Below are 15,653 nucleotides of genomic sequence, written 5' to 3'. Positions count from 1 at the left end.
CATACTATCCTATAGTAAGGGATAGGAATTTGACAACTTATATGCAAGCATGATATACATTTGTCATATTTTATTAGCTATATTTACTCACTCCTGGATACATTCATTCACTCAAAAATACTGTTTAAGGCCTTCTGTATTCTGGGAACCTATGTTTTTATCTAATTAAATGATTTCAAACTGATGCCTTTTTTTCCCCACAGAGAAAGAAAGCAAAAATTTAGGCTATGAAGGAATCACAACACAAGGTGCTATTTCATCACCACTGGGAAAGAACATTTTCATTGAAATGCCAGCTAAATTGAATCAAACAGTTGCAAAAACAAATAATCAAAGTTCACTCTAATGTTACCCAGAGATTTTGAAAAAGCTCTACTTTTTCTTTGATATAGTTGCCAAAACCAAAGAAGAAAACAATGAAAAAGACAGAAAAAAAATTTAAAGTGGAAGAAAGCAAGCATCCTCAGTCATGTTCAACTTGCAGCTACTTCCCTTTGTCAAAAGGGATCTATCCTACCTTTGAAGGAAAAGGGCAGGTCTGATTTGATGATTAGGCTTCAACTCTAGAGAATGATGTATTTATAGTTTATCTGCCACATATGTTATAGTTAAGCAATGGTTAAGAATATCTTTTTTTTTTTTTAAACTTAAAGTACAACAAATAAAATACAGCTCTTGCCTAAAAATATGCTGGTGAAGTATTGACAGAGAAAAAACATAACTCCTTTACTCCTCTAACTTTTAGTACATTATCTCTGCCAGTGAGAAGGATGATCAAGCTAGTCAGAGAGACACACACTAGTGAGATGATACTGAAGCCCAATCAGGTGACCTAACTCTCAGGAAGTGGGCGTCTCCTACCCATATGGAACTGAAGGTTAGATTGCAACATTGCTGTCAGTGGTATGTGAGGAATAGCCAGAGCAGAAGAGGCACTAAAGACTGCTTAGAACAGTATCTTTTCAAAACACCTTAGTGAACGTAAAGACATTTCTAGATATGACTTTAAAATAGACTATAATAAAAAGAGATTTGTGAGCAATTAAAAAAGAAATGGCAATCCTGGGAGCTCCCATATATTCTCTAGCAACAACTTATATCATACTGACCTTGCTTGATTTGGGGTAACATCTCTGGTAGTAACTTCTTGTAGACAGAGTAGGAACATATTTCAGCTAGTTTGTACTTAAAAAATGGAGACAAAGATGAAAATAAGGGTTTAACTCTTACACAATTTCCTGGATGCCTAATTGATGGTACCCAAAGTGAACTGTGACATCAACAAAATGGGGAAACCCTTCAGGTCCTTGGTCTTCATATGACCAAAATTTTTATTGACTTTGGTTAAGACGTATTGGTTAAATTTGGAGGTGATGAAGAGACTAGAAAGAAAACTATTACATTTTATAGCAGAGTCAGTTTTCAAAAGAGTCTCAATAGCCTAGAAAGATGAAATTTAAATACAGGTAATTAGAGAGTCTAACATTTGAATATAAACATGACTGAACAAAATTTAACAACTTAGCAGGTAAAAACACTAGGGTTTTAGGAGAGTATATTCAGTGTATGAAGGTGATGAGAAAAAGCAAGGATTCTACTGCCTACACCAAAAAGACCCCAGGAAGGACTTGATCAGCACAAGTTAACCTCTCCAGAAGCATTTTGGGGTATTTATTTTTATTTCAGTATAGTGTAGGTTATAGTATGTTTCTTATCCTCTTCTTGTCAGTTACTTTAAAAGAATTAATAATGCTACTTTACATTTATTATACTACTTCATGATTTTTTTTTTTTTTAAGTAGGCTCCACACCCAGTATGGAGCCCAACATAGGGCTAGAACTCACAACTCTGAGTCGGAGACCTGAGCTGAGATCAAGTGTTCAGTCTTTAACCAACTGAGCCACCCAGCTGACCCAACTACTTCATGATTTTAAAACTTGTTCTTTCTCCCCTCTTCTTTTTCTCTATACACACATACACAGTTCAGTTTAGAGCACACTAAATGAGCATAATAATGTTTCAGATGGCCTCTGTTCCATGTGGTACCTCTTGTCTACTTGTTGATACTTAAAATTCCTTTTATCAAGAATAGATGCCAGCTCCTGGAGGTTGGATTGCCCCCAGTTTCTGCCCAAGTGCCTTTCTTTTCTCTACAAAATATACACACTCCTCAGGCCATCTCCTTCAGTTTCAAGGTTTAAAATGCTATTTGCATGATGACAACACCTAGATTTACATCTCCATCTCTGATCTCCTTGCTGATCTCAAGATTCACCTATCCTGAATCCTTGACATCTTTACTTGAAAGTCACATCAAACATAGCAGCTCCAAACAGGCCATATGACATTTCCTTCTCATCTGTTCAGTTGTTAGTGTGCTACATCGAAGGGAATAGCATCATTCTCTATCCAGTTACTGAAGTAAAAAATTTAGGTATCACATTTGATCTATCTTTCCCTTACACCCTGCTCGTCATCAAGTCTATCAGCTCTACCTCCAAAATAACTCTTGATAACCACCATCTCCATTGCTCCACCATAGTTTAAGCCCACAACATCTCCCATCATTTCCAAAACCACCTTCATGACTCCTAATTCTACTTGTGCTTCCCCATAGGCCATTCTCCAAGTAATGGCCAAAGTTATCTTTCACACCACAGATTTTCTCATGTCCCTGCTTAAAACCCTCTAACGACATTTTATTCCAATGAAAAGAGTTATCTGAATATCTACTATGGCATACGAGCCCTACCTGATCTGGCCTGGTGTAATTTTTCCAGCCCTTTCTCTTCTTACTCTCACTTATTCACTGGAATCAAATAATGCTGGCTTTCTTTCTATTCTTTTGAACCATCTGACTGGATTTTTCTGGTCCCCTTGTCTGAAATTCTTTGTCCCAGATTTTTAAATGGGTTTCTTATCATTTGCATCTTAGTTTGAATGTTACCTCCTCAATGACTCCTCTTACCTACCCAGTTATTATCAGAACAACCTATTTGTTTGTCTTCAAAGCGAGCATCTCTCTGTGATAATTACCTTGTTTATTTCTCTATTGCCTATTTCCCCTTCACAAGAGTATGCACAGTAATGGGATCCTACCTGTAATTGCTACCACTGCATCCCTAAAGCCTAGAACAGAGCATGGTGCAGAGCAGACAATATTTGTTGAATGCATGGATTATGGAATTAGCAAAGAAAGGTTTAAAGTATGGGTACTTAAATGTCAACACAAGTGTAGCATTAATGAAGAAAAATGAGAGCAGATACTTTCAGCTTGAATGGGAGGAGGCCATGAGGAGAACATCTTTGGACCTCTGAAATGGAAAAGCCATCAGTGGTTGGACAACAGCAAGTGGGATACATTACTTGTGGGGAGGGAGGGCCACAGGGAAATAGAATAAATTGCATTTTCAATAGTTTGAGTCCAAAACTTCCTTTCTGGGGGATTTATTAATTGAGAATAACACTGTAAATCGGGGTTTTCAAACTCAACACTATTGACACCTTGGGCCTGATAATTCTTTGTTGTAGTGGCCGTTCTAGGCATTGGAGGATATTTAGCTGCATCCCTGGCCTTTGCCCACCAGAGACAATCACATTTTTCCAGTTGTGACAAGCAAAAGTGTCTCTAGATATTGCCAAATATCTCCAGAAAGGAGGAGAGGCAAATCATCTCTGGTTGAGATTGACTACTATAAAAAAATTTTTTTTTGACATTGGCTTTTTCATCTAGCTTATACACAAAATTATTTGGAAGAAATCACCTCTTAGGATGAACCATTGCAAAATCCTCAGAAAAGGAAATAAAAGAGGAAAAAATGCCTTAATTTTAGAGCTGGCTATGGCTTTTATGATTATGTATAATGGGAATGTTTATTTGGGCCCAATTGTAATATTCAGAATTTTAAAAGAAAGGTATATTTTTCCATTACAATTTGTGGCAAGTTCAAGTACAAAACTCAGAGGTTTTGTGGCATTCTGAGTAGAGAATGGGCTATACATATGTACAGTAGTCTTGAACCTCAGCTCTGCTACTGTGTGTGATCTTGGGTAACTTACTCAATGAAGCTGAACATCAGTTTCCTCCTCTGTACAATGGGAAATGCAAGCCCTATTTTTTTTAGAGGTATTATAAAGATTAAATGAAGGAATACATGAAAAAATGGACTGGCTGAGTGTAGTGCAGAATCAATTCTCTTTGAATGGTAGTTTTTTTTTTTTTGTCAAAATGTGCTTTTTCTTTTCATGTCACACAAAAGTAGCTAATGCAAATGTACACAGTGATACAGAATCAATATACAGTGAAAACACTGAGGGACTGTCTATTATTTCCATGCAAAGAGACTTTGACAGGAGTCAAGTATCAATTAAGGTACTGCTTTCTGATTACACATTGGATTTCTTGATCATAGAAACCTTCTTAATTAGATCTGATCTTTATGCATGACAAGTGCTCTCACATTCTCAACTTTTGATTCAATAATTTCATTTCATTGAGGTATGCCTTCCTGCCAGAAGTAGGGGTGCTCCCATGTCACCTTGGTTTTTGAAGCACATCAAAGGTGAATGAAACAGAAAATTATCCTTTGAAACCATATTAAAAGAGATGAAACTTTAGGGCCATGACCTTTAATTGCTGATTTCGAAAGACCTCATCTCAAATTGGTAATGGAAAGTTACATCATCTCAGCACGAGCACAAAAACCAGTCTGCAACCAAACTCAACATAAAAGCTTCAATACAATTACAAAATTTCAGATTAAGAAAAAAAATCTTGCTGTTGATTGTTTGATTTAGGGCCAAACTTCTCAGTCTATCTTAGTGGGAAATCAGTCCCATTTTAATAAAGCCTTTTCATTCTTACAAAGCTGTGAGTATGGCTCTAGCCACATTGAGTAGGGCTTCACAAAGATACATTTTGAAAATGGCAGTAGATAATTGGGCAAGTAACAGAAGCTTTGAAATCATTAAGCTGGGCTTTTGAAGCCTCTATTTTCAGTTTCTCTGAGTTTTATTAGTTTCTTTAAACTAAGTTCTGTTCTCCCCTTCACAAAGGGGAATGCCCCACTTTGAGAGAGGAAGTGTTCTGTCTCTTTCTCTCTCTGGATCCCTTTCCCTTACTGTGGATTCTTCTGAATTAAAATTTCCTCTTTTGTCTAGATTGTCCTGCGATCTCATCCTCCTTCAGTCAGGAAAATCGAAACCAAATTTTAGATGTCCTTTTAGTAACCATGCAGCCTTCTAAGGCCTGAATTAGTGGGTTCCAATTTTCACTGTGGCATTATTTCAATGACTTATATCAATCATTGACTGTCCCCACCTCCAGGTATACTCTCATGGCACCAGCTGTTTAAACCTCTTAGTACTGATCTGTGACATTATAATTCTTTCCTTCCTTGCCTGCTTCCCACCTAAATTAAAAGCACCTTTCAGCTTTCAATGCCTTCCTTCAGGATTAGGGTTACACGCTGAAACCCACATGCTCTGCTAAACATCTTAACTGTGAACAAGATTCCCAAACAAGTCATGCTTTTGGTAAGCAGAGATGTCCCTGTAGGCAGGAAGTCTGAGCACTTGCCCCAGGATAGCCATGTGGAATTCTGAAATCCTTAGCCTTCGCCCCTTTAGACTCCACAGAACAAGTCTGGTTCTCCAAGGAGTGCTCAATCTTCCCATATGGCTGAGCCACTGGATGTTATTTAGAACCTACTTCCATAAGATGCTTTTGTTCTAAGGGGTCAGGTTACAGGAAAAAAAATGCTACTTCCTCTTCCCAATAGATTGACTATCACTGACCGTTATTGAATTGGCATAAATGCCACCCCATTCTAAGATTTCCTTTGCGGGGCGCCTGGGTGGCTCAGGTGGTTAAGCATCTGCCTTCGGCTCAGGTCATGATCTCAGGGTCCTGGAATCAAGTGCCGCATCAGGCTCTCTGCTCAGTGGGCAGTCTGTTTGTCCCTCTTCCTCTGCCCCTCACCCCCACTCATGCACGCGCACTCTCTCTCTCTCAAATAAATAAAATCTTTAAATAAACAAAATTTCCTTTGCATTACAAAGTGAAAGCCAGGAATTTTATTTCCTGGAGTCCCCTTCTCTTTATAGTTTCAGGATAGTTGGCCACTATGAAGATTAAATAAAATGCCACATGTGAAATGCAAGGCACAAGGCCTGGCACAGAGTATGGAATCAGTTTGAGGTATACCCTCGTTCTTTCTCAACTTTGGATACTGTTATCACATTAGGAGCATTCATACCAAATCCAATGAATGTCTAACCTTGAGAGGCCATCAGATATATTCATTCATCAATAGTGATCACTTTTTCTTGAGAAATGTTAACTATAATAACAGCAAAACCTGGAATTGATCTAGAAGTCAAAGGGAAGGAATAAAGAATAGTTAAGATGACATGTGTTGGAAAATTCATATCCAAGTAATTGTACATTGTGTGTCACTTCAAGATTAGGATCCATTTTTTTAATTAACTAATAATGATTATGCTGTTGTTTTACTGTGTTGTGCGTATCTTCCTAGACCTTCTTGGACCTTAGAGTACACTCTGATGAAATATTAATTAAAAGGGAATTGGTGCATTCTGAAAAGCAAGGGCAGAAAAGAAAGTGGCTAGACACACAGCACTCACAGCACACAGTCTTATAGGATTTGTTCTGGTTTGGCTTGGAGTATTACATTTTTCTGACAGGGACACCTTCTGTTGGCATCAGAATCATTTTAATCAAACGCTTTATATTCTTTGGCTTTGAAAGAGAATTTAAAAGTATCATTTACTCAACATCTATTACACACCTTCAGGTGCTTGGACCCCACATAACCACTCAAGATGGAAGGACAGAAGAAAATGTTTGTAATAAAACAGAATCTATCTCTATTCCAAGGAAATAACTAAATAGATAGCAAGCACATGTGCTCAATGAAGGAAAGAAATGACCAGTGTACAGCCCCATGGCATGTGTCAGGTACTTATTATTGTATCTAATTCCTCAAATTTATCAAGATATTCTGTTAAAACTTAGGAAGGAGGTGTTCTTTTTTCATGTAATACATGACAATTGAGACACATTTTGCCCAGTGCTACAGAGTAGATGAAAGAACTAGAAACTGAGCTCTCTGATGTCAAATCCTGTTCATTTATTTAATGGTGTTTTACTTCAGAAAAAAACAAAACAAAACAAAAAACAAATAAAAAAACACTTTTGCTTAGTTGTGGAATACCAAAGACATTGACTTGCACATGTTAGGTGCTTCATCCCGTACTACTGGGCGTTGCAGAGGTCCATGGGCTAGAGAGGCTACATAAATAATTCCCCTGGGAATAGAGAAAGCCAGGGGTTGGGATAGATTTGAAACAGCCGAGGGCCTATGGGGGGTGAAGGTATAAGAAAATCTTCTGTAGGAGCTGGTACACGGGGCTTCTGTTTAAGGTTATAGCTAACATTGACTACCTTATCAGATACTGTGGGAATTTTATACACAATATTTAAACTAAACTTCAAAATACACCTTGAAAAAAAAATACACCTTAAACTACAAAGTATTATTAATCCCATTTTACAGATGAAGACTCAGAAACTTAGATCAAATAACTTGCTCAAGGTCACAGAGTCTGGCTGGCCCTGGAGTTTATGCTCATAAACATTATACCATAATTTACAATTAAATGTTATAGTATATTCTACAATATAAAATGCTTGTCAGACATAAATTTGATTTCACTGAGATAAAAGTCACACCCTAGAAAGTCTTATCTGAAACTCCCAGACCATGGAAACAATAGGAAAAAAATGGGTACCTTCCAACTGACTCATTCCAAGCACCTTCAAAACCTTCAGGGTACAAGAATGGATAGACAAGGCAAGGCTTTGACATATCAACCTTTAATGATTCTTACAACTTAGGCCTCGGAGGCACTAGAGATGTCCTCACCTGGTTTTTAACTGAATATGCCAGCAGGGTAAGATAAATTGTTTAGCATTGATGACATTATTTCTGATGCATCAAAAAACAAAAAAATCCTACTGAGTCAGAAACTGAGAAGTGAGATTGTCTAAGGTGATTAATCTGTGATTATTAGAACTAGTGATGGTCAGTCTTAGACCTCATTGGTAAAGCTGAGGCAGAGCACCCTGTGTCATGGAAAACATTCCAGTTATCCCAGAAAGTGGGACATGGAAATAAGGATGGATGCCTTGTTTGCTCATGAGACGGATCAAGATAGCAGGACCCATCTGGGACACAAAGTCCCTAGTATGGAAAAGGAAGTCCCCAAGAATAGTGTGTGGCCGGCCAACAGGCAAAGAGAAACCATGTAAGGGGCAGCTGGGAGGTACTTTGTCAAAATGTTATGTGTTTGCAAGTAAAATGAGGCAGCTCTCTATGTACAGAGATTAGGAAATCTCTAAAGGTAAATTATTAAGTAAACCAAATGTTAAAAAGAAAACCACAGGCCCAAAATGGCATCAGACCCCTTTTGCTCACCTAAGGAGGGCAACCTTGCCTCCACAATTCATTCCTTGCTAATACATTCCTTCTTTTTCTAATACCCTCTTTGTCTTTAAAAACCTGTCTTTTATGGGGTGCAGCAGAGCTCCCCTCTGCTTGCTAGATGGAATGCTGCCCCATTCATGAATCATTTAATAAAGCCCATTAGATCATCAGATACACTCGGTTGAATTTTGTTTTTTAACACAAATAAAAAACAATGCACATGTGTTGTATGTTCATATTTATACTGAAAGAAGTAAACAGCTGTATAAAAATACTTGCTTCTGCTTATCTTTACATAGGACAACTCTGGAGGAATATATTCCACTTACAAGGAGCTGGAGGACAGCAGTGTGAGGGAAACCAACTTTCCACTGAAAACCCTTTATGTCACACCACAAGCATATATCTGGAAAATAAGTATTTTAGATAATAAAACAGCCATCTATGCACAGATGTTTCTGGGTTGGAAAAAACAAAAACAAGAAAAACAAACCCCAGAAACAAAAAAACCAAAAAAACACAAACAACTTGGGAAGCAATGCTGCACTATTTCCAGAATGCACAGATGATGGTGGTCCAGACTGAAGAGAAGAGGGTAAGACTAGACTAGGAAGAATAGAAACCACCTGCGTTCTATTGCTCTCCTTTCAAAACCTGGAGTCCCCAGATGCAGTTTTTACAAGATAGGTAGTCAGTGTAACTACCTTTAAAATGCAGTTTTCCTTCCCAAACACCTCCATTATTTTTTCTCATTGGAAGCGAAGAATACATTTACGGACATTCCAGTACGTGCAAGCTGAGCTTCACAAGGTCCCAATCTCATTTCTTCTGCCTCAGAAAGAGTAGAGAGACCTTAGAGCTAGTTCAGTCATACTTTATCTCTAAAGCTATAAACTGGGAATCTATGTATGTCAAAACTGAGTTTACTGGTCATTTTTCAAAGGGAAAAACACAGCCAAATGGTATCGTGCACAATGCAGCAAACCCTGACTGACTGGCAGAGTGGAACCCTGAGTTCCAGCTTGGTCGCATACTTGTGAGATTTGAGTGCAATCACTGTCGGCAATGTTTCTACCATCTACCTCAGATCCCTGATCTTACTGGAGTTTCCTTCAGTACAGGGAAAATTTTAATAGCAGATGTGCTAGGTTGATTGCAAAGATGGCTCCAATTCTTTCTCTCCCTTTATCTACAACACTTGCAATGGAACTTTGAAGTGCCTTCCATTAAAAGAATCTATTTTGGGGTGCCGGGGTGGCTTAGTCAGTTAAGTGTCTGCCTTTGGCTCGGGTCATGATCCCAGGGTCCTGGAATTGAGTTCCGCATCGGGGTCCCTGCTCAGCAGGAAGCCTGCTTCTCCCTCTGCTTGTGCACTCTCTGTCAAATAAATAAAATATTTAAAAAAACAATCAATTTTCCCAACCTGTGGATTGGGGCTGGCCCATGACTTGTCTTAGCAAATAAAATGTAGTCAAGTGACAATGTGCCAGTTTCAAGCCCAAGGCCTTATATGACCTTATGTGCTTTGGTCACTCTCATACCTCTGCCACAAAAACAAGTCTGGGCTAGCCTTCAGGAGAGCACAAAAACAGGAGAACCAAGTCATTCCAGTTGAGGCCATCCCAAACCAGTTGGCTCCTTATCTATCTGCTGGGTGATTACAGATGCCAGAGCCGGCTGAAATTAACTGAAATTAACTGAGCTCAGGTTACATCATGAGAACTACCCAGGGGACCCATAGACTCATGAACAATAGCTGGTGGTTGTTTTTAAATCACTTAGTTGGGAGGTTGTTACTTGTGACTTCTTGGAACAAGAAAAAGAGTACAATAGGAACCCTGTCTTACTAGCATTTTCTCCAATCATCATTTATTTTTTATTTATTTTTTTTAGTGGGGGCAGAGGCACAGAGGGAGAGGGAGAGGGAGAGGGAGAAACTTAAGCAGGCGCCACGCCGAACGTGGAGCCTGAGGCGGGGCTGGATCTCCCAACCCTGAGATCATGACCTGAGCTTAAATCGACTCAGACACTAAATTGACTGAGCCACCTAGGCTCCCCTCTAATCATCATTTTTAAGAACGTTTCAATTGAAGGAAAAAAGAAGCACTTCTAAGTAGAAATGATTACATCCATGAGAAAATTTTTTTGGGGGGATTCCCTATATTTGAAAGGTTATCTGTCAATTAAAGTAAGCTCCTACTCTTCTTCACGCAATCTCGGTCCTATTTGGGTGATTTTTTTCCTGAATTAAGCATAGAATAGATCCTTTTGTGAACTGTTTAGCACTCAGACATAGGAATATGCCAAGAGTATCCAAGAGCCATCTCTTCTCGTACCCCCCACCCACTCCTATGCCCTTGGCAGCAGCTTTGAGCTAAGTACACTGAAGGCCCTTACCTAGTTCCTGAAATAATCACATCTGCAATAGCACCCCATTCTTTCATGCTTCCAGACCTGCGACATGAGTGACCAGCCATAGCTGCTACCCTTCAACAGGCCCCACTGTCCAACACTGCTAGCAAGGGTAAGACTTTAATAGTAGCAGTAGGAACACTTTGGTTACAACATTCCCAACCATTTACATATATATTTATAGGGAGAGAGGGAGAGAGGGAGGAAGGGAGGGAGATATAGATACATTACTTAGATATATGTATCTATGGACAAATATATTTATAGAAATAAATATAATACATATAGATATATATATATAAAACATTGTCAGCAAACCAGAACTTAAATTTCTATGTTGGTTTTCCCAAAAGAGAAAGGCCTATGCTCACAAATCAGCACTTGTCTGCTTAGCACCTAACCCGGCCCCAAGACCTTCCTTTGCACAATATAAAAAAAGTAGTCCTGCTTTGATCCATCAGCAGGTACCTTGTATGACTTCCTTGTTCCTTCTTGCTTTGGTCTATAAAAATCTCTCACCTTGTATAGCTCTTCTAACCCCCTTTCCGTCAGCTGGGTTAGATGCTGCCCAACTCATGAAATGCTGAATAAAAAGGCTACCATATCAATTAATTGCCTATGAAAAATGTTCTTGAAAATAAATATATATATGAATCTATCATCTATCTACTTATCTACATATCCATGTATTTATCAAATGGCTCAGCACAATTGAAGGTTAAATAAATAGCAATAGTTCGGATATGTTCTAGACAATACTCAAGACCTGCGTCTAGGATGTACATTAAGACCCTGGTTGGGACTGCTTTGCCCCTTCGATTCTGTTCTTTATCATCAAGCTACCTTGATAAAAGCCAAATTTTAAAGCCAAATTCTATCTTAAACACCCTAGTAGTCACAATTTGGTCCAGATCTGGCTTCCTTCCCCACCCAGCACTCCACCTTGGGGTGCACAGATGACGTGCTGGCCTATCTCAAGTCCAAGTCCTCTGAGTGTTGAAAAACATCTAGATGCCACACAGTGAGAACCACAGAAACAGCCCTTAGCATGGGATTCAGATCAAACCTGAAAAAACTCCAAGGCAGTTTTCACTATCCAAGACCAAGCAGCTTCTTTCCTTATGTGTGGGCACAATAATAAAAATTTCATGTCTTTAATGATAGTGAACATTTTATACTATAAGGCCGTAAAAACAGTTAGTTTACTGAGCCCTTATCATGTGCCAGGCATTGGACTAAATGCTTTATATGCTTTACATGCTTTTAATTCTTATCACGACCTCACGAATTAAGTGCTACCACCATTTCTGTTTTCTGGCAGGGATAAGTAATGCCAAGAGAGGTTAAGTAACTTGGCCAAGGTCACAGAGTGAGCAAGTGGTAGAGGTAGGATTTAAACCAGGTAGTCAGACCTCCAAATCCATGCTCTTTATCTTTCTCCTGGTTCCCCTAGCTGCGCTGCTCAGTGGGGCCGGGGCTTTGCCTTCACACGAATTCTGGGCCTAGTTCTAAGACTCTGCTGCCTAAGAGAGAGGAATGTAAGAGGCAATTTATACAGCACCTTTTCTTCCAGAATGAAAGGACTCATTTCCTTGACACACTGCTGCAGACACCTCCGTGGAAAAGATCCCTGGTCATTACCGGGAGCATTAGCAGCAATCTCTGACAAGAAGCAAAGTTTTCTTTGTTCTGATAATGACGAAGATGGGCGTTTGGGTGAATCAGGCTATGGCACTGCGATGGAACTTGCTTGCAGCATACCAATATCTTAGGGTCACAGCAGTCTTAAAGGGAGTCATTCACAGACTCTGTTTATTGCGGCAATTAGCACATAGTAAGTACTCATTAAACATCAGTTTCCTTCAACTGTCAGCTTTGCCAAAATTTTTAATATTTTCCCAATTAAATGTTTAATGTCAGTTACATTAGGACACTTTTCAACACTCAAGAAACGCTTTTGTTCCTGGAAAATGGCATTTTAAAAGCACCAGCTTCTAGTCTCAAAATGCAGCGTGCTACTAGCCTCAAAAATTCCCTTGCCACTAGAGGGTCATTTTTAGACTCTCGACTAGGGGCATCAGTGTTGGCGGACTGAGGCATGAGGAAGCCAGCACTGCTAACCGTGTCCTGGGAAGGTCTTGAAACATGAATGCCTTTCCTAGAAGCTAAACATTTTTTATTCAACCTTCTGAGATCATGCACACCTTTGGAGATGGGGCCAGAGCCACATTTTTAGGAGTTGGTAATGAAGGTACATGCTTGAGGAAGAGAACTATCATGTCACTTGCCACGTTTCTTGCAAATTGTGAATCCTCTAAATACACGTTGGGTCTGGTACCCAGCAGAGAACCTGGCACACGGTCAGCACACAGTAAGTATGATTTGAACAAGGAGCTTTTTGAAAAGGCCAAATGGACAAATTCTCCTTATAATTAGTGTGAAATATCTCCTGAGGAGCAGAACTATTTTCACAAAATTTGGTATAATGGATGTGACCTAATTAGGGAAGAGAATGGCTGTGAGATATTTAAGCTGACCACCAAAGGAGGGAGAGTCACTGAATTAAAAAGACTACCCCAGAGAAGAGGCTGGGAAGGATGGTAGTTATTGCCAAATGAATACATCCCTGCCGCAGCTCACATTTTAGCCAGCTATAGGAAGGAACAGGACGTGGTTCGTCTGCAGCTCTTTAAGATCCCTTGCTCGCCTCCACAACCCGGAATCTCCCGGAGAATTCAGAGTATGCCATGGTTTATCTTTTAAGAAAGACCATCTTGTGTCCATCGACAGATGAATGGATAAAGAAGAGGTGGTATATATACACAATGGAATATTATGCAGCCATCAAAAGGAATGAGATCTTGCCATTTGCAACAATGTGGTTGGAACTGGAGGGTGTTATGCTGAGTGAAATAAGTCAATCAGAGAAAGACATGTATCATATGACCTCACTGATATGAGGAATTCTTAATCTCAGGAAACAAACTGAGGGTTGCTGGAGTGGTGGGGGGTGGGAGGGATGGGGGGGCTGGGTGATAGACACTGGGGAGGGTACGTGCTATGGTGAGCGCTGTGAATTATGCAAGACTGTTGAATCACAGATCTGTACCTCTGAAGCAAATAATGCAACATATGTTAAGGAAAAAGAAAAAGAAGAAGATAGCAGGAGGGGAAGAATGAAGGGGGTGAAATTGGAGGGGGAGATGAACCCTGAGAGATGATGGACTCTGAAAAACAAACTGAGGGTTCTAGAGGGGAGGGGGGTGGGCGGATGGGTTAGCCTGGTGATGGGTATTGAGGAGGGCACGTTCTGCGTGGAGCACTGGGTGTTATGCACAAACAATGAATCATGGAACACTACATCAAGAACTAATGATGTAATGTATGGTGATTAACATAATAAAAAAATAAAAATAAAAGTAAAAAAAAAAAAAAGAAAGACCATCTTGAACATATCCCCTAAATTTGGTTAAAAAACCCATCTAGCTAGCTGTATTTTGCGAGATGAAGCAATGAAGAGGAAAAAGAGGATAAACATTTCCTTTTACCTGTATGTCTTACCCTGGAAAAAATATGTTCTCCTGACAGCATTATGATGATCCCAGGCCTTTGGTAACCCACGAGAGGAGTCCTACGTATGCTGCAGGTGGATACTGAGAATTTTTTTCATTGACCATCCAGTACATTTAATAGGTTGCACATGCGATTAGCACTCAATTTTCATGTCTTTCATTAGTGACATTTGAAGTGAAATTGCAGGAGCCAAGCAAGGGCAGGCCACTTTGGCATGAAGATTATTTGGAGTTAGAAAGCAATAAAAACCCGGTGCCTTCAGGAAAGGCCCTTCACCTCTCCCTCTCCAGCCTAAATAGAATTTCGATAGAGGACCTGCTCCAAGAAGAGAGCTATCACCACAGGTAACTACACTATACTACGAACGAGGCATGGTCAGGGAGGAAGCTCGCAAGGCCTGTTAGATCTAAGCCCTGCCCATCCCGTTGTCTGAGAGGCCCCGCAAACATTTGTTTACGGGACATTTACTCTGTTTCATCTTCCTGTGAACTGTATTCCTTCCCTTTCAGGTCCCAGAATCCTACTTCCTTCTCCCTAGCGCAGGACCACATCGGTACATATTTTGCCCGTCTTTGGAATTTCCCTCTCTGTAGGGATTCCCTGTGTGTACAAAATTAAATTTTGTTTTCCCTTGTCAATTTGATTCTTCGTCCAGCTGGAAGGACCTTGAGATGAAGGGGAGATACTCGCTCCCTGCGAAAACCATGCCAAAGAGGAGGACCGCTCTCTACTATCTTGTTCTTCTCAACCTGTCAGGCCCTCCAAGTTCGCTGTGGAGTTCCTCTGATGGAGCAAGAGCAGATATCCTCTCAGTGCAAGCTGCCTGGATGGGTGGCCTTTTAGTGGGAAGAGGAGCTAGGCCTTAAGTGGACATGAATGGCACAAAAACCATTTCAGACATAATTAAAAGATAATCATACATATCTAAACCAGTAACAGGATATTTTAAAAAATTAAATAGCTATCTAATTAGAATTCTACAATTAACATTTGCACTATGTCTGAACTCAGGATATTTTTCCATTCAGAATTTTGAAAGAAATTAAATACCTTTCTCCTAAAAGGCAGAAGAACACCTTCAGTATGACCTGCAAAAGCCATTCAAAAAAAAATCTACACTTCAGCATAAGAATACATACAACCTCCAGCAGGGCCCACCA

At 39.7% G+C, this 15,653-nt stretch overlaps 1 protein-coding gene and 1 pseudogene across 3 annotated transcripts in view; one reads left to right on the top strand and one right to left on the bottom strand.

Moving 5' to 3' along the window:
* Positions 1 to 15,653, bottom strand: part of LINGO2 (leucine rich repeat and Ig domain containing 2) — a 1,255,110-nt gene that overhangs the window by 115,917 nt on the left and 1,123,540 nt on the right. The window lies entirely within an intron of this gene.
* The window catches only part of LOC113934131, a 38,404-nt pseudogene continuing 35,867 nt past the window's right edge, over positions 13,117 to 15,653 (top strand).

This window comes from Zalophus californianus, chromosome 13, assembly GCF_009762305.2.
Source record: "Zalophus californianus isolate mZalCal1 chromosome 13, mZalCal1.pri.v2, whole genome shotgun sequence".
NCBI classification, from domain to species: Eukaryota; Metazoa; Chordata; class Mammalia; order Carnivora; family Otariidae; genus Zalophus; species Zalophus californianus.
This window is presented reverse-complemented; position numbering and strand designations above follow the sequence as displayed.